The following is a 19,316-nucleotide window of genomic DNA, read 5'->3' as shown; positions in this document are numbered from 1 at the left end:
TTTTTTAGGTGACCATTCACACTTAACAAAAAAATTAGTGGTAACTCTTTTGTTTTAGTTTTAAAATTTTATTTAATGGTCTCGAAACTGTTTATGACATTAAAATAAAAAAAATAGTGGATGTTAAAAAGTAATCGCACTTTTAAATAAAAAATATAGTGGATATTGAAACTTTATTTTCAAAATTCAGAAATTTTAGCAAAGACAATGTTTTTAAAATAAAAAACATAGTGGTTGTTGAAATTTTATTTTCGAAATTCTAGAGCTTTAATAAAAATTACATTTTTAAGATAAAAAAGTAATCTTTATTGCTACTTATAACAAAATTAAACTAAAACATAAAATATCTTTACTTAATATTATTACATACAAAATATAAAATACATTTACTTATTATTATTACATATAAAATTTATTTTAAGAGTTGAAACCCCTGGGATGAGGGTATCGCCCTTTTTCCAACCCTTACGTCAATCTTATCATAAAAGTTAATTCGCATATTTTCTTTGCATAAAGGCAATCAACATAAGGATATAATTAGAATTGTAAAATTATCTTCGTTGAAAATATTAAAAAAAAATTTCTTTAATTTCAATGAAAATGATGTGTTATTCATGTGCAATGTGTTATGTGTTATTCATAAGTTATCAATGATAATATAGTAAAAGACTTTATTAGATATTCTTTCATTCTTTTAAACCAAATACAAAAATCTAACATTCTCTAAATAAGCAAAACTCAAAAATCACACATTCTTCTTCAATATCACTTTCTTTCAAAATTACTTTTCTTCTCGAAATCTAAGAATCTACGAACTAAATGCCTTTAAGAAATTTATGACTATGTGAATTAAGCTTTTTTTTTTCAAGTACTCATTTTTTTCCTTTTTTTGTCCATCTTTTTATTTTTTGAAATGTTATAAAATTATGTGCTATTTTTTTTAAGCATTTTACATTCTTACTTTTTATATTTTAAAATTATTTTATGATTTTTTTATTTTTTAAGATTAAAAATCATGAAATTTTAATTTTATAAAAAGAATTTAAAATTTAATGTTAAATACATTAAAATCAAAATTTTTAAAAATTTCGTGAATGTTAATGACACCCAAACAATTTGAGATGGAAGAAGTATGTGAATTAATATTTTTTTAAACAATTAATTTTATTTATAAGAAGATAAAAAAATAGTAATATTGTTAAATCATCAAAACTATTTCAATTAATTTAATTAAGAAACAAAGAATTATACATAAAAATAAAAATATTTAAGTTCTAAGAAATGCTAAGATTTCTATTTACTTAATCTAGTTTACATTAATCCTGGTAATTTTAATCTGACAACCTCATTAATATGATTAAAGACTTGTTTGGGAGATTCTTTTTAAATGTCCATATAATCCATTGTTCTTTTCTTTCCAAATATGATAAATTTAGGCACTCTAATCAATTTTTAATATATAATGAAAAATAGAGATTTGCTTTTCAGCTTTTTTAGTACCCATCTTATCTTTTCTTTTGAACTAGCAACTTTATTATGAAATCTTATTCCATATGTTTTTTGAGAGTTTACATTCAAAAGAACACATGATTTCTTGACTTTTGCTTTGAGTGACAAAGCACACGATTGCCATTAATTTTGAAATCCTAAAAACACATATGATCCCAAGTGGATAACTAATTAAGGATGATTATCTAAGAAACCATTGCATTTATAAGAATGTAATAAGTGGACTACAATAGTCTATCCCAACATACTTTTGGTTTTTTAAGCATAATCTCTTTCTAGACCTTAGTCACAAAGTATTTAGAACTAATAATATTTCAAACTGGTCTCATTTCTTGATGTCTTGTAAAGTGAAAAATTATCTGCCTTGTAAGATTTAATTATAGTAGCATTCAATGTTTTTTTTTCTTTTCTACAGATTGATTTTTTTTTATTTCACCAAATTAATTAGTACTTAAAGGAAACTCAATGTTTTTTATTTTTTAAAGGTTTTGCTTTTGTTTCACTAAATACATTTGTTTATACTAAGCTCTAAGTTAAGGATCTGGACCTTGAAATTACAAGAAAGAAAAAGAGTAGTTAATAGCAAAAATAAGGGTTCCCTATGTTTGTACTCTGATGTTCAAGTCAAAGGTCAGCTTAAGGAGGTCGAAAAGAGAAGAAAGTAAGAAAGTAGGAAAGTAAGGGAAAAAGTTAGATTAGATTGATAGCACTTGGATGACTTTATTTATAGGTGAAAGGTGAAGGTTCTGTAGGGTAAAATAGTGACATAATCGAGCCAACATGGCACTATACATGTCAAGTTAGTCTAAAAGTTAAAAATACCCCTGATTATTTATTAACAGTCTCTAATGTAAGAAAAATCAATTTGCCCTTTGGACCTAAAAATACCTTTAATGTTTTATCTTTCCATTGAGCAGTCTAAGTATTAGACTGATAGGTACCTAATTGAGCCTTTTTGGTGTACATGTTCGCTAGTCCGACCTTGAGTTTTTTTAGCGTGGGTTTTGAAAATTCATGCCTTGGGCCCAACCTCACATTACAATTAAGTATTGTCTTGGCCTTTTTGAAGTGTGCCAACCTATCGTGTGATCATAATTGTCGAGCTTAATCTCAAGCATGGGTTTTAGGTTATACGTTTAACATGTTTATTTTAGGTTACCGAGGTTAGTGACCTTATGTCTAAATGGCCCAAGGTTAGGTTAAGCAAGCTTATGAGTAACTACTAACATGACTCATATATCAATTGTGAAACTTGTGTTTTTTTTGTATAAGTTTGATTTTCAAGTCTAACACAAGGTTAACTTGATAGTCGATTCATTTGGTTGGTTTAACTTAGGTTTTATCATCAATTTGGCAAGTTTGAATTGGTGAAAAGATCGATTTGCCTCTATGCTATCTGAAAATCACATTTAATAAGGAAAGAGATATTTGGATAGTAAAAATCTAGAGTTGGGAAAATGAAAGGTCATCTTTGATAACCATTTAGACACATGGCACAATTTGGAGCATTTATTTAATCTATACGTTGGCTATATAAAAATGCCACTCGAGGCCTTCGTTTTCACCTTACTATTTATTTACTCTTAAACTGACATGTTTTTATTAACCAGAAAGTTCATACTTTCTTTCAACTGATCTTCTATCCTTATTTGTACTTTGGTACATTTTCTTTCCCTTTTTTTTTATAAAGTCTTCTAGTGCAAGCTTTGAGGGGTTTGATAAGTTACAAGATAGTTTTTAGAGGAGGTTGACTCAATAGTAAGGATTATGATAATAGGGTCATTTCTATCATTGTAGGAAAAGACTACTCAAGGGTTATTTTTTGACTGAACCAAATGATCAAGAAAAAGTAAAAAAAGGGTTGAAGATAGTGCTCACACTAGGGGAGAGTGGGTTTATCAAAGTATAGATGATCTCGTGGTTGCTATAGACTTTAAGCTCGAGAACCCCTTAGCCCTAGAGTCTTAAGTTAGTCTGGCTTCTCCAGCTGACCTCCTTTCTTCTTCTTTCATTCATCTTTTTGAGGTCAAACCTTTTATTTCTTTTTTTTTTCATCTTTTTTTTCTACTAAATAGGCTCTAGTTAATGTCTCTCATTTCTTTTTTCTATCTAAGAAGTTTTTATACTCTGCCACTACTCCTACTTAAGAGTCTAAGTCTTTTGACATTGAAAGCTTCTATGATGATAAGGGTTTCAATGGAAAGCAAGAGAGGGAAACCAATGTGTGGGACCAAATTTTATGAGTTCACAAAAAAAAAAGAGTTAGTATTAGATGTATATGAGATGACTTCCCCTAAAGTAGTGAACAAGACTAGATTTTGGGGTAGGTTTAAGGTAACCTCATAGGGTTTTTAGTTTTGTAAATTTTTTTAACACTTAGGTCATCTTACAGATATGTTTGACAACACGCAACCATCTAAGACCTTCAATTTTTGTAAGTTTTTTCACCAACTGTAGCTAAAAAAAGATAAAAAATAATCTGTCTAGTTTGAGGCCCCCTTTAAGGGGGAATTAAAATAATTAATCCCTCATCTCTCAAAAGTTAAGCTCTATAGCTTAGGCTTTCGTTGGTGCTAATGGTAAGCAAAATGTGATGGCAAGTTAGGAAGCCCCTCTCTTCAAAAAGTAAAAAATTGAGGCCATTCCTTTCATAACAACACTCGAGGTCTAAATTTTAAAACCCACCTCAGAATACTTCTCTATTGGCTTAGAGTACGACTAAAGTGAAAATCCTTTACAAAATGTCGACGTGGCTAAGAAGTTTGCTAAAGTTGTTATCTCTCTAAAAAGTGAGCATTTCTTAGCTCAGCTTTGTATTGTTTCATGAATTCTACTATTTTTCCAAGTCTAAGCTTGATTTTCTTTTGTAGTTTATGAAAAGCTTGAAGCTTGCCCCTCTCGTGTAGCCAATAAAGGTATGCACCATGTTTACTGAGCTTTGGTATGCTATTTGAAGACTAAATAAGACCCCAAGAAATTTGCTTAAAAAAATTATAAGTATAACGATGTGATCACTAAACTCTGGGCTAGTCATTTTACCTTGCAAAAAAAAGAAGAAGATCAGAGAAAAAAGGCCAAAGACTTAGCCGTTAGGTTAGAAGAGATGCATATATAAAAGGCCCTAATTGAGTCTATAAAAGAACAAGCTAAGCTCAAACTCAATTAGGCTTAAGTTGAGTTCACAAAAAAAAAAGAGTTAGTATTAGATGTATATGAGATGACTTCCCCTAAAGTAGTGAACAAGACTAGATTTTGGGGTAGGTTTAAGGTAACCTCATAGGGTTTTTAGTTTTGTAAATTTTTTTAACACTTAGGTCATCTTACAGATATGTTTGACAACACGCAACCATCTAAGACCTTCGATTTTTGTAAGTTTTTTCACCAACTGTAGCTAAAAAAAGATAAAAAATAATCTGTCTAGTTTGAGGCCCCCTTTAAGGGGGAATTAAAATAATTAATCCTTCATCTCTCAAAAGTTAAGCTCTATAGCTTAGGCTTTCGTTGGTGCTAATGGTAAGCAAAATGTGATGGCAAGTTAGGAAGCCCCTCTCTTCAAAAAGTAAAAAATTGAGGCCATTCCTTTCATAACAACACTCGAGGTCTAAATTTTAAAACCCACCTCAGAATACTTCTCTATTGGCTTAGAGTACGACAAAAGTGAAAATCCTTTACAAAATGTCGACGTGGCTAAGAAGTTTGCTAAAGTTGTTATCTCTCTAAAAAGTGAGCATTTCTTAGCTCAGCTTTGTATTGTTTCATGAATTCTACTATTTTTCCAAGTCTAAGCTTGATTTTCTTTTGTAGTTTATGAAAAGCTTGAAGCTTGCCCCTCTCGTGTAGCCAATAAAGGTATGCACCATGTTTACTGAGCTTTGGTATGCTATTTGAAGACTAAATAAGACCCCAAGAAATTTGCTTAAAAAAATTATAAGTATAACGATGTGATCACTAAACTCTGGGCTAGTCATTTTACCTTGCAAAAAAAAAAAGAAGATCAGAGAAAAAAGGCCAAAGACTTAGCCGTTAGGTTGGAAGAGATGCATATATAAAAGGCCCTAATTGAGTCTATAAAAGAACAAGCTAAGCTCAAACTCAATTAGGCTTAAGTTGAGTTCACAAAAAAAAAAGAGTTAGTATTTGATGTATATGAGATGACTTCCCCTAAAGTAGTGAACAAGACTAGATTTTGGGGTAGGTTTAAGGTAACCTCATAGGGTTTTTAGTTTTGTAATTTTTTTTAACACTTAGGTCATCTTACAGATATGTTTGACAACACGCAACCATCTAAGACCTTCGATTTTTGTAAGTTTTTTCACCAACTGTAGCTAAAAAAAGATAAAAAATAATCTGTCTAGTTTGAGGCCCCCTTTAAGGGGGAATTAAAATAATTAATCCCTCATCTCTCAAAAGTTAAGCTCTATAGCTTAGGCTTTCGTTGGTGCTAATGGTAAGCAAAATGTGATGGCAAGTTAGGAAGCCCCTCTCTTCAAAAAGTAAAAAATTGAGGCCATTCCTTTCATAACAACACTCGAGGTCTAAATTTTAAAACCCACCTCAGAATACTTCTCTATTGGCTTAGAGTATGACAAAAGTGAAAATCCTTTACAAAATGTCGACGTGGCTAAGAAGTTTGCTAAAGTTGTTATCTCTCTAAAAAGTGAGCATTTCTTAGCTCAGCTTTGTATTGTTTCATGAATTCTACTATTTTTCCAAGTCTAAGCTTGATTTTCTTTTGTAGTTTATGAAAAGCTTGAAGCTTGCCCCTCTCGTGTAGCCAATAAAGGTATGCACCATGTTTACTGAGCTTTGGTATGCTATTTGAAGACTAAATAAGACCCCAAGAAATTTGCTTAAAAAAATTATAAGTATAACGATGTGATCACTAAACTCTGGGCTAGTCATTTTACCTTGCAAAAAAAAGAAGAAGATCAAAGAAAAAAGGCCAAAGACTTAGCCGTTAGGTTGGAAGAGATGCATATATAAAAGGCCCTAATTGAGTCTATAAAAGAACAAGCTAAGCTCAAACTCAATTAGGCTTAAGTTGAGATTATCAAGCTAAGGTTTGAGCTCAAAGTTGAATGAAAAGCTAGGGATGAGGCCAAAGGAGAGGGCAAAGAAGAAATCATCCAAGAGTTCATGGCTTTCCATAGGTATTCTAATCTTCAAGTCAAATTTTTTTTTAAGAATGTCCTTGGTGCCTTCGAGCTATGCGAGGATGAGGTATTGTTCAAGTATACAAGTTTGAACCTTAACCTCTCAAACATCATGATGAATAGCCTTAAGACTAGGTTTTTCATACAATTTGAACGAAAAGAGAAAAATGATGATAAGGGTGAAGATGTAGCCATGGATGCTAAACTTAATGCCGTTCTTATACCTATGGCTAAGAAAAGAGCTGTAGCTACTATTGTCGAGAAAGAAAAATAATGAAAAAAATTAAAAATTTTTTTATTTTTTATTTTTATGTTATTTGTTTTTATTTTTTGTATATCTCTAAGATAAGAGTTTTGTTTAGATCTCAATTTAGATTTAGAGCATTTTATGAACTTCTGTCAATTATAAATCACTCTACCAAATTTCTATCATGAATGAAATAGAGTACACTTTTGTTAAAGTCTTAGCTTTACATTTTTTTGTGCTTTTCTTTTATCAAACATTGGAATCAATAATCACAAGTCTTAGCTTGGATAAGACAATCAATTTAGACAGGCTAATTTAATTTGATAAAATTATTCTTAAAGATTTAACCAAGTCCTAGCTTGGATAAGGCAAGCTTAATAGTATTTAACCAATCAACTTAAGGATTCATTATATTAACTTGAGGATCTAAAATGAATAATTAAATTGAGTGTCAACTCAGCTTACTTTGACTATCAATCTTCTTCTCCATATCAGTTATAAAGACTTGGTAGGTCTTCCAGATTAGATCAGACAATTCATTAGCTTGGCTATTGATGTGGCATGTTGACTCAGGCTTTACCTTTTATCTTTTCAAGTATGAGCTTGGCCATTGCCTAAGCTTTAGACTTTCATGATAAATGTAGTCAAGGTGTAAATTTTATTTAATCAGTGTTTTCAAAATTATAAAGTATGAGCTTGACTATATATTTTCTTATAAGAGTAGACTTTAAGATTATCTACATTCCATGTCTTTGAAATGAGATTACTATTCATATCTTGCAATATGTAGGTCGTATTAAGAGTGATCTTTTTAAAAATATAGGGGCTTTTCCAATTTGGAGCTAACTTTTTATTTTGATTGTGGCCCTTAAAGTTTTTACCTTTTTGAGTACCAAGTCACTTTTTTTTATATTTTTATGTTAGACCTTTTTATTGTAAAAGTTAACTACCTTTTATTGGTAGGTTGCTATTTTAGTCAGAGCTATATCTCTTTATTCTTCTGTCAAATCAAGATTGGTTTTAAAGGTTTTCTCATTCCCTTCTATTAAATTGAGCTTGACTCTTAAACTTAAGAGCCCAATCTCCATGGGCACCATGACCTCTATCTCAAATGCTAGATGGAATGGAGCTTCTCTAGTAAGGACTTTAGAGATGGTTCTAAAGGCCATAATACATCATACAGCTTGTTGGCCCATTTATCTTTGGTTTTGTCTAACTTTTTTTGAGGGCTTTTCAATATAGTTTTGTTAGCCACCTCAGCTTACCCACTAGATTGGGGTGTGCGATTGAGATGAATCTCAAATCGATGTGAAGGTTGGCACACTACTCTTTAAACTTTAGAATATCAAATTATTTATCATTATTTGTTATTATAGACCGAGGTTGGCCAAATTTATCGATTATGTTCTTCCAAACAAACTTTTCAACTTGAGCTTCTATTTTGTAGCTAAAGCTTCAACTTCGAGCCATTTTGTGAAGTAATCTATTATTATTATTATAGTTTATCTTTGCCTTGTGGTCGAGGTTAAGGATTCGAAGACATCTATTCTCTATTGCATGAAAGGTTAAAGATTGATAATAAGGACCAGTTCAATTAATGAAAGATGCTGTACATAGGTAAATTTCTAGTATTTGTCATATTTTTTCACTAGGTTGGTTGTATCGTTTCTGATAGTTGGTCAATAGTAGCCCTGCTTAAGTACCTTATAGGTGAGTGGCCAAAGTCCAAGGTGATTATCCTAAATTCTTTCATGTATTTCCCTGAGTACATAGTTTGTCTTTTCATCTTCTACACATCTTAGGTAAAGTAAATTAAAATATCTCTTATATAATTTTTTATTAATCATTGTGTACCGAGGAGTTTTTTTCATCAGGACTTTAGCTCAGACCTTATCTTTGGGTAGTTTTCTTATTGCTAAATATACTTTGATTGGGGTCATCCACGATTCTTTCTCTTTAATTTGCTTAACTAGTTTCTCTTCTATACTCTTTTATGTAAGCTCTTCCACCATAACATGGGTTAAGCTCTCCATCGTCATTCTCGAGGCCAACTTAGATAATTAATTGGTTAGTATATTTTTTGACCTTGATATTTTTTTAACTTGGACCTTAAAAAAGATGGCTAGAAGAGCCAATGCTTTATTTAAATACTTTTTTATTCCTTATTCTTTAGCTTCAAATTCTTCATTTATTTGATTGACCACTAGCTAAGAATTATTATATACTATGATGTTTTTTACATTCGGTTTAGCTACAAGTCTTAGGCTTGTAATTAGGGCTTTATACTTGGTCTTGTTATTAGAAGTTTTAAATCCAAACCTTAAGGCATATTGAAGTTTTAGGTTTTCTAAACTGATTAGAATTAGGTCAACCCCATTTTTATGGCTAGTGGCTGACCCATTAATGAAAAGTTTTCACATTTTTTTCTTCCCTCATCTCTTTAGCCTTATTGGGTTATTCCTTGGTGCTAGTTGAAGTGTATTCCACAACAAAATTTGCTATCACCTTTGATTTTAAAGTCAACCTAAAAAGTATGTGCAGGTCATATTCACTGAGCTCTACTATCCATTTAATTAGCCTTTTTGATAGTTTTGGCTTTTGCAAAATTTATCTGAGTAATTGGTTGATCAAGACGTGAATTATGTAAGCTTAAAAGTATGACCTAAATTTTTTGGTCAACGTGACTACTGTATAGGCTAATTTTTTTATCTTGGCATAATTTATCTTTAACCTTATCAACACTTTATTTATAAAATCTATCGACTTTTACTTTTTTTTTTCTACCTAATCAATGTTAAGCTGATAGCCTAGTTGGTTATAGCCTAGTATAAATACAATACCTTGTTAGGTCTGGGCTTAGACAGAATAAGAAAAGAGAAAAAAACCTCTTTGAGCTCTTTAAATGCTTTTTGGAATTAAGGTGTCCACCTAAAATCTGAGATGTTCCTAAAGATTCTGAAAAGTGGTAAGCAGCATTCTATTGACCTAGACAAGAATTTGTTTAAGGCAGCTATTCATTCAATTAATCTTTATACCTCTTTGATTAAGGTTGATGTTTTCATGTCAAAGATGGCTTAAGCCTTTTTTGGATTTGTTTCTATGCCTTTCCTATTGATCATATAACCGAAGAACTTTCTTGATGTGACACTAAAAGCACATTTACCCGAGTTTAATCTTATGTTATGTGTTTTAGGGTATTGAAAGTTTCTTATAGATTTTTCAGGTGCTTAACCGAACTCTTATTTTTTACTATCATATTGTTTACATACACCTCTATATTTCTGTCGATCTGACTTTTAAAGGCCTTATTAACTAACCTCTAATAGGCGATTCTTACATCCTTTAAGTTAAAGGGTACGACCTTGTAACAATACAAACTTTTTTTTTTGTTATTAAGGCTATTTTCTACATGTCTTTTTTTGACATTTTAATTTGAACATGAATAGGTGTCCATGAAATTGAGCATGCCATGCTCGATATTGTCATCAACCAACTAATCTATGTTAGAGAGAGAAAAGCTATCTTTTGGATAGGCTCTATTGAGGTAAGTAAATTTGACACACATTCTTCACTTTTCGTTACGCTTTTTTACTAAGACTATTGGCTACCCAATCGAGAAAATATACTTCCATGATGAAGCCTACTTGTAGCAGTTTGTTGACTTTTTTTTTAATAACATTTTACCTCTTTTAGGCAAAGATCCTCTTTTTTTTATCAAAATGACTTCATTTTTAAGTCGATGTATACCTATGGACCATCACCTCAGGGTTGATCCTTAGCATATCCAATGGGATCCATGCAAATAGGTCGATGATGTTTTTTAGTAGATGAATTAATTATTCTTTATGGTCTAGCTTACCCCAATTTGTATACATTTTCTAAGATTATTTTCCTAAAATGACACAAAGATGAGTTCCTCTATCGTTTCTCGCCTATTGTCATCGACCTCAGGTCTCTAGTTAATTATTTCTTTCTATTTGATTAGGTCAAAACTATTGCTTACAAGAAGGGCAAGTATCAACATGACAGTTAGTTTTTTGTTGTTACTTGAATGGCATGCAATAAAAAAGTAAAGGTAAATCAAACTATAAATTTATATTTTAAATTTTCTCATGGTCGGCTTAATAGCTCAATCATTTTGACAAATGTGTGTGCTACTTTAAAAGCTTGACTTTTGTAAATCTATTTAAAAATTGAAAAAGTTTGTAACTTGTAGAACTATGGAGCTTAAGAACTCAGAGCAGCTTAAAAGCACATTTCTTTTATGTTGGTTTCTTACAATTTCTTACTAAAATTGCCTTGCTTTGCTTCTTTCACTTTCTCGATCTTTACGTTGATCTTTTCTTTTTTTTTTTTTGGCTTTTCTTCCCTGGTTAAAATGTTAGTCTACTTTTTAATCCTACCTCTCATCGTTGTGACATAACATTGTCGTGCCATGGACTAATATCCTCGACCTCTCTAACCCCATTTGGTGTAAAAAACTTGATCTTTAATTGAGAAGCTGAGCCAATTAGTTGTATAATAGACTAGTTACTTTGGCCTAATATCATGTTGATGGTAGAAGGCACATTTACTATAATAAACTCAATAACCAAGGTAATGCTCCTTGGCCCATTACCTAATGTGATCAGTAGCTTGATTGCTAATTTTACCAGCACTTGTTCATTCCTAAAGGTGATAAATGTGCTAGTAAATGGCTTCAACATCTTTTCTCTATTATCATTTTTAGCATTATGGCATAGTACAAAACATCAATCTAACTCCTACTATTAAACAAAATCTTTCGTACCACATAATTATATACAACAACGGTGACTACAATAGTGTCATCATGTGAGAATTGGATTTTTTTCATGTCTTTCGACATGAAAAAGATCAATTCATCTTTCTAACTCTTCTCTTTCTTGGTCAAGGACGCTATGGCCATAATCATTCTTTAGTTGAACTTTCTTTTGGCTGAGTAAAGTTTTCCCCAATAATCACGTTAATTATGCCTGCAATGTGCCTATTATCTATTGCTCGGCCTCTTTCTTCTTGTTTGTTTCTGTAATTTTCATCACCTCGATTTTTATATGGTCTATCCCTTGGTTCTTTACTGGTTCATTTTTATAATCTTCCTTTATGTAGTCGACTTACCTTGACCCTATTTTTATCGATCCTCAAACGTTCTCAGTCGACCTCTCTTGATCAGGTTTTCTATCTTATTTTTTAGGTCAACACAATCTTCCATGTCGTAGTCAAAGTCTCTGTGAAACTCATATATTTTGTTGTGGTCTCAGCAGGTATTTTACCTTAATGACTTTGGCTATCTAAGCTCAGGGCCACTTTTGATTTGCATCAAAACTCTCTCTTTTGAGGTATTTAGTGCAATGTAGCTTTGTTGTTAGCTTGGGTTCATGGACCTAAGATACCTTTTGTCGTAACGATTTTGGAGCTACCCAATGAATTTGAAAATAAAAATAAAAAAATAAAAAATGGAGTCACCGTCAATCTTTTTTTGCTAGGTTCGATTAGCCACGTATTAAAATTTATCATTTTAATAAAATCTTAAAATTTATTAAAAAATAATTTTAAGATCTACGAAATAGTCTGGGTCTGAAATTTGGTTATGCATAAGGAATGATTAACACCCCTACAATACTCATTTAAAATGATACCAATTAATTATATGTTATCAATTAATCTTGACAAAAATAGTCTTAGTTTCAATGTTTAAGAAGGATTTCCTTGACTTTTTTTATTTATCAAAATTTATTTTTTTATTAGCTTTTTATTATTCAAGAAAAATAAATTAGAACCCTTTATTTGAAATAATTCTTAAAATATTCTAATACGTTGGTAACATTAGAAGAATTATTTTTCACTTAGAGATTTCTTAGGTATCGTTTCTCGAAATACCTTAGAATTTCATCCTCAAAAGCTGGAATATACTTTTCATAAAAATATGCATGCAATGTGAATGACAATATGTTGATGCATACATTTCATTTTACTTTTAGAAATTTTATTGGTTTTTTTTAATTATTATTGCTTTAAAAAAAAAGAAATTTTATTGTGTTGAAAAATTTTTGTAAATACTTTAATACACTATTAGTATTTTAAAAAATCTTTTTTATCTAAAAATTTTGTAAGGCCTTACTACTTGGAATACCTTAGAATTTCATTATCCGGTAAATTTTTCTTTTCCTTCTTTTTTATTAGTCTTATTAGTAATTTTCATTAATTTTTATTTTTATTGTATAGCAAAAAAAGAAAATTTTTATTGTATTAAAAATTTTTTATAAATACTTCAATAAATTAGTAGTATTTAAAAAAACTTCTTACCTATAGATTTCGTAAGTATCACTACTCAGAATATTTTTGAATCTCATTGTTGGATAAAATTTTTCTTTTCTTACATTTTTACTAATTTTTTATTATTTTCATTAATTTTATTAAAATTTTATGGTTATTTTTCTTTTTTTTAATTAAAAAAATTATCAAAGGTTTGAAACCATTTTATTATTATTATTATTATTATTGATACCATAATCATTAATCATTAATCATTAATTATTAATTATTTTTATTTTTTATTATTTTATAAGATTTATTTCAAAATTTAATAAAATTATAAAAAATTTTAACTATATATTTTATTATTTATTTTTATTTTTATGCTTTCATTTTTACTAATTATTATTATAAAAACAATCAAAATTTATTATAACAAATTTAAATATTTTAACGTGTATAAATATTTACAATAAATTTTAAAATAATAAAAATAATATTAAAAATTAATTCAAAAAAATTATAAAAAAATTATTTTTACTTAAATTCGAAACGAATCAATGCTAGCATGGGCAAATCAAGAGCAATTCAAAATCAATTTAATTGAACCGGTTAGTAGAGAGCAGATCACGAATCAGATACGTAAACCTTGGATTGGATCCAGGTCCACGTACAATTCTTTCTAAGCATAAAATGATGTTGTTTTGAATTTTTTTAACTACGATAAATACCAACTATTTTTTCTTACTTCATTTAACTCTTCTTCTAAAAAAAGTAATTTCTTTTCAACAAAAACCAAAATCCCTTCCCACAACCTAACTTCCAGCAAGACACCACCGTCGGTGTTGCTGTACCACGTCATCTCCAACCCCTGATTCATGCCGTTTGGCCTTTAAAAAATGCCTAAACGCTTTTTTCTTTTACCTTCTTCTCAGATTTAGGCTCCATTTTCCATAAGTCAGCCTCCACGTTTTTAGATCTAAACCTAAAACCCAAAACTTCAAACTGCTAAAAGTTACGATCCCACCATCGGATCCTTTTGATCTTTTAATATGTTGTTCTTCCCTATTTGATCTACTTCTTCATCAATCTTGATCTTCTTCTTCATCAATCTTGATCTTCTAAAAGACGCCGTCAGCATTCACTTTCTTACAGCGTAGCTGTCTTTCTTTTATTTATTTATTTTTTGTAAACTGACTGATTTTTATTCTTTGCTTTTGATTTTTTTACAAGGAGGCTTAGTGCGGGTTCCTCATCAGGGAAAGGACTGTGTGTTTTTGTTTTCTTTATTTTGCTATAGATTACTGAATGGGGTGTTTGTGGTGGTTTTTTTTAGGGTATTTGTGTGTTAGGTTCGTGCAAGGGCCGAGGTGTTGGCGGTGTGCGTGTGGAGGCTAGGGGTGTGTGTGGAGATGTGTTTAATTTAGATATGGCAGATTGTTTTAGTAGTGTTTTTGTTCAAATAGAAAAGCGTTGGGTTAAATTGGGATTTGGCAGTGCTTGGTGCAAATCAACTGTGATGGATTTAGTTGTTAGGCCAGAGCTTGGTGTTGGTGGAGAAGTGTAATGCTAGGTGTTGGCTGGGCAACAGGGGAGGCTATTGAAGAGGGTGCAACCAGTTTGGTGCATACAGGGGTTGGGTGTTGGCCAAACGACAAGGAAGGCTATTGAAGTCTTAAAGAGTCATGCTTGCTAGGTTGATGGAATGGGTGCCAGGGCTCTGTTGAGTTTAAGAGTGCTTTAGGGATGGTTTGGGTGTGTTGGAGCAAGGATGAAGGGTGCCATGTTAGTGCTTGGTGCTGATGTCTATGGAAGCAGAACGGAAGGTCTTCCTCTAGTTTATGGCTTGGTTGGGGTCTAGTATGGGGATACAGGATTAAAAGGGTTTGGGAATACGGTAGCTTTGGTGTGGGTTCTCTCATTGCTGGGGTTCGAGCGTGGAGAGCGAATAAAAAAAAAAAGTCTTTTATAGGGTTGGCTACCTAGGGATAGTGAATGGAGTAGGTGGCCACTAGGGTGGATGGTGCAGTGGAGCTCAGCACAGGTGTACAGCGGGGTGCACAAGGCTTTGGTGAACAAGGACACGAAGGGTGGGTGGTCGGTGGTACTGTGTATGTATCCATTGGCACCAATCTCTTTGTTTTTCGCTTTGTTTTTTGTTTTTTTATTTTTTTATTAAATTAATTGATTATTAATATCTTATTAATATTTTATTTTAATACTAAATTAGAAAATTAAATAGATATCAAAATAAAAAAACCTAAAATAAAATAAAAAATAAAACAAAAATAACGGACTTAGGTTCAGTTTTTATAACTAAGGCCTAATTTATAGATCAAGATAAATTTGACATTTGCAGTTGTTTTCTTTTTGTGCATTGTTAAGAATCATGAATAGGGTAAAGAAAAGACATCAATTTTGTTCAAAATAATAATTTAAAATTTTTCAACAGTTTTTTTTTTTTTATATTTTTGTATTTTTTTTAGATTTTTTTGGATTTTTAATTCGAAAACAAATTTGAAAACTCTCTTAAATAAAGACTTAATACCTTTTAAAAATAAAATAAGAGATCATGCTTAAAAGTCTTATAAATCTCAAAATTAAAATAGATTTAATTTGAAAGATTTATGAATCATATCCAAAGGATTTAGAGATTATATCCGAAAGTTTTATAAATTTCGAAATTAAACAAATTTAGCTTAAAAGACTTACGAATTTTGTTCGAAGAATTTAAATATTACATCCGGATGTATTACTAATCTCAACATATTTTAATGCTTCTAGTCTTAAACGCATTGAAATCTTAAAAATTTAAAATATTTTACTTGAAAATTTTACAGATTATACTTTGAGGTCTTACAAATCTCATTATCTTTGAGTACTCTTCATGTTAGAGGATTTAAAGCTTTGAAACTTTAAAACAATTTGCCTGAAAGTTTTTAAGATTATGCTTAGAGATCGTAAAAATTATATCCAAAGGTCTTACAAATCTCATTATCTTTTAGTGCTATTTATATCAAAGGCATTGAAACTTTGAAAATTTAAAATATTTTACCTCAATGCTCGGAGATTTTAAAGATCCTGGTGTTAACTTGACTAGGCTTAAATTAATTTGGGTGTCAGTTAAATTGAACTTAAATTTTTAACTATGTCGGCCAAATCAAACTTAATGTGTCAACTAAACTGGGTTTAAAATCTTAATTGGTTGTCAGCTAATCTGAGCTTAAGTCTTATTTTGTATCGTATCTTATTTTTCTCATTCATTTTTTAAAAATCACTTTGTTTTTTACAAATCAATTTTTTCCACTCTTCAAACCTTTTTGATATTTTGTTCTCTTATCAAACTATTTTTTCTTTTTTTTTTTTATCTTTTCATGACAAACTTTTTTGTCTTGTTGCCTCTTAAAAATAAATATGAGTGATTTTTTCATAATGCAAATGCTAAAGTTCCTTTTATGTGAATGTTTTTACAAACACTTTTTTATAATGTAGATGCCATGATTCAAATACAAATATCTTTTTAATGATACAGATGCAAGCGATGCAATTGTGAATGTTTGTTCATGATGTAGATGCAAATACGAATGTATTTTTCTTAATGTACATGTAAGTGTGAATGTAAGTGATGCAAATGCGAATATCATTTTTATGATGCGCATGTAAGTGATACAACTATGAATATCTTTTATTTTGTTTTTTGTTTGTGGGTCAAATATCTCTCTCATGATGCAAGTAATGCAAATACGAAGATTATTTTTACTTTTTTTTTTCAAAAAATCTCTGTTCAAAATTTTAATGTTTATTTTTCACTAAAAATGATCTTAGTATTTTGTATAAAATGCTCAAATAATCTTTGAACTTTTCAAAAGTGATCATAAAATTACCCCACAAAGTATTTTCGTAATCAATGAGAAAAGTTAAAAACTCACGACTTTTGAATCTCTTGAAAATTAATGATTACTATTTAGAATGCTTGTGGATGAGGAGCAATCGACAATTCAATTTTTTTCATTGGTGGTCATATCTCAACGAAAAGCTCGACAAAGGTTGCAAGGATTTCTCTTAAGCTCATGAAAGAGATAATTTTTTAAAACACTTTTCTTTTATTGAAAACGTGATACTTCAATATGTATCAAAACTAGTTATTATTTTTCAAACAAGATTTGAGAAAAGAAAAAAGTTGGTTTTATTTTAATTTTCACCATTTGATGAAATGCAAAGTCTTTAATGGGTATTAACCCTTTAAAAAGTTTTGCATTGAGATTTTTTATTTTGGATAAAACTTTGAAACTTTAAAATTCTTTTAAAGCTTCAAGAGTGGCTTTAGCTCTAAATTACCTTTTTTGAGTTTTCACCTTAGAGTTATATTTTCTAACAATGAAGAATTTGGTAACATCTTATCAATTAATAACAAGTATATATAAAAGTTCAAGTACATATCGCTTCAATTCAAGTGTCCGCATTTGATCAAAATGGGTTTTTCAATTTATGTAATGTAGGTCAAGGTTTGGGGTTCTGAAAGAATGGATAAATAAACTTAAAACATGTTATTCGAGGTAATTAGGTCAATGATCTTAATGAGTATTCTTGGGATGAAAGGTCATGTATTTTTTTATCTTTGCTCTTTTTTTTTTTTTTGGAAAACATTTAACTTCATCTGTTGCATTTTACTTTCTTGAATTTTATCTTCTTTTTTCTTAAGATTCTATCTGAAGCTTCACTTTTTACCTCAAACTCTCATCTTTAAGGGGCATGTATATCTTTTTTTACTTTTTTTTTGTTTTTATTTTTCTAAAAATATTTGACTTCATCTTTAGCAATCTACTTTATTAAGTTCTTTGGATTCTAATTGAAACCTTATTCACTTCTTGCCCCGGACTCTCATATCTAAAGTGCATGTTAGACATTCTCAATATCAAACACTTTCCTTGAAGTTGAGCTTTTGAAGATGTCCTTATTTTTCCCTTAGTATAGAAAATGATCTATGTTCGGGGTTCATTTTGGAACAGAAAATTTAATAAGCTTAAATGGATAGCAAGTAGATAATTTTTTTATATAAGAAGGATGAAAAAATATGGTCATTCATCATTTCAAACATGATCATTGAGTTAAAATGAGCAAATTATTGAAGAGTGAGATAAAATACATCTTTTTATTATTTTTGTTTTTTATTTTTTTTTGTTACTAATGCCCTATCTTGTTTTTCACTTAAGGTTTTTATGATGATGAAAATCAAGTTATATGGGATGTTTTCAGATTTGATCACATAGTCAAAAAGGCTCATTTGGTTCTAAATTGTTTGACATTTTCTTGGTGGCAAGAGGAGAAAAGGTATTAATGCATAAAACAAATTGTTTGAGACAAAAAGAAATGTTGCTTCTTTTAGTTATGTGCCTTAAGATGTAAAATAAAGGGTTGGTTAAGAAAAAAAGTTTAGGCATTTTTCGTGTTTATGATTATAGTAAAATTTTGACACATTGAATTACATTTGAACATTTGAAAGAGTATTTTACATGATTTTTTAAATTCAAAATGAATTTTTAAAATTGTCCTTTTTCGTTCATTGCCAACGAAAAGATTATCACCCCTGTATGTCATAATATTATTAAGTATAAATTCTAACTCACATTCTCTAAAAAGTTATGGTTGATAAGTCAAATTATTTGAGTAATTAAAGACATAAAAGTATTCAAAAAGGTGTCAAGGCATTTGATAAGCTTTTTCTAATAGTAATCGTTATTTCTTTTGAGAATCTTTTCATTTTTTATTGCAAAAGAAAACTTTTTCTTTTTCTTTTTCTTCCCTCTTTTTTTTTTCAAAGTATTTTTCCTTTTATGACTTTAGAAATTAATTATGTGGGGCTTTTATTCAAACAAATGCATACAAACAAAATTTCATAGAAAAATTCACAGCATTCATTTTTTTTCAAGATTAATTTGAATAACTCTTAAGGATATCATATATATGTCACACACAAAAGGTCAAAGGTTAAAAAAAAATTATCCTATCCTGATTTTTCAAAACTCGAAACCTTCTTCCTCATCTCAACTACTCACATTTTGTAATTAGATAGAGTCAATTTTCATTATTCTATCAACTTTAGAGTCAGAATACCCATTCTTAATAAGATTCTT

At 30.0% G+C, this 19,316-nt stretch overlaps 1 long non-coding RNA gene across 1 annotated transcript; it reads left to right on the top strand.

Moving 5' to 3' along the window:
- Positions 1–13,921: 13,921 nt before the first annotated feature.
- On the top strand, positions 13,922–16,895 carry LOC149516767 (uncharacterized). The gene is made up of 2 exons (XR_016345117.1): positions 13,922–14,338; positions 14,519–16,895. It is a non-coding gene; the product is annotated as an uncharacterized LOC149516767 (long non-coding RNA).
- The last annotated feature ends 2,421 nt before the right edge of the window (positions 16,896–19,316 follow it).

The sequence above is a fragment of the Durio zibethinus genome, chromosome 9, assembly GCF_047325235.1.
Source record: "Durio zibethinus cultivar Kanyao isolate XHJ-2024 chromosome 9, ASM4732523v1, whole genome shotgun sequence".
NCBI lineage: Eukaryota > Viridiplantae > Streptophyta > Magnoliopsida > Malvales > Malvaceae > Durio > Durio zibethinus.
This window is presented reverse-complemented; position numbering and strand designations above follow the sequence as displayed.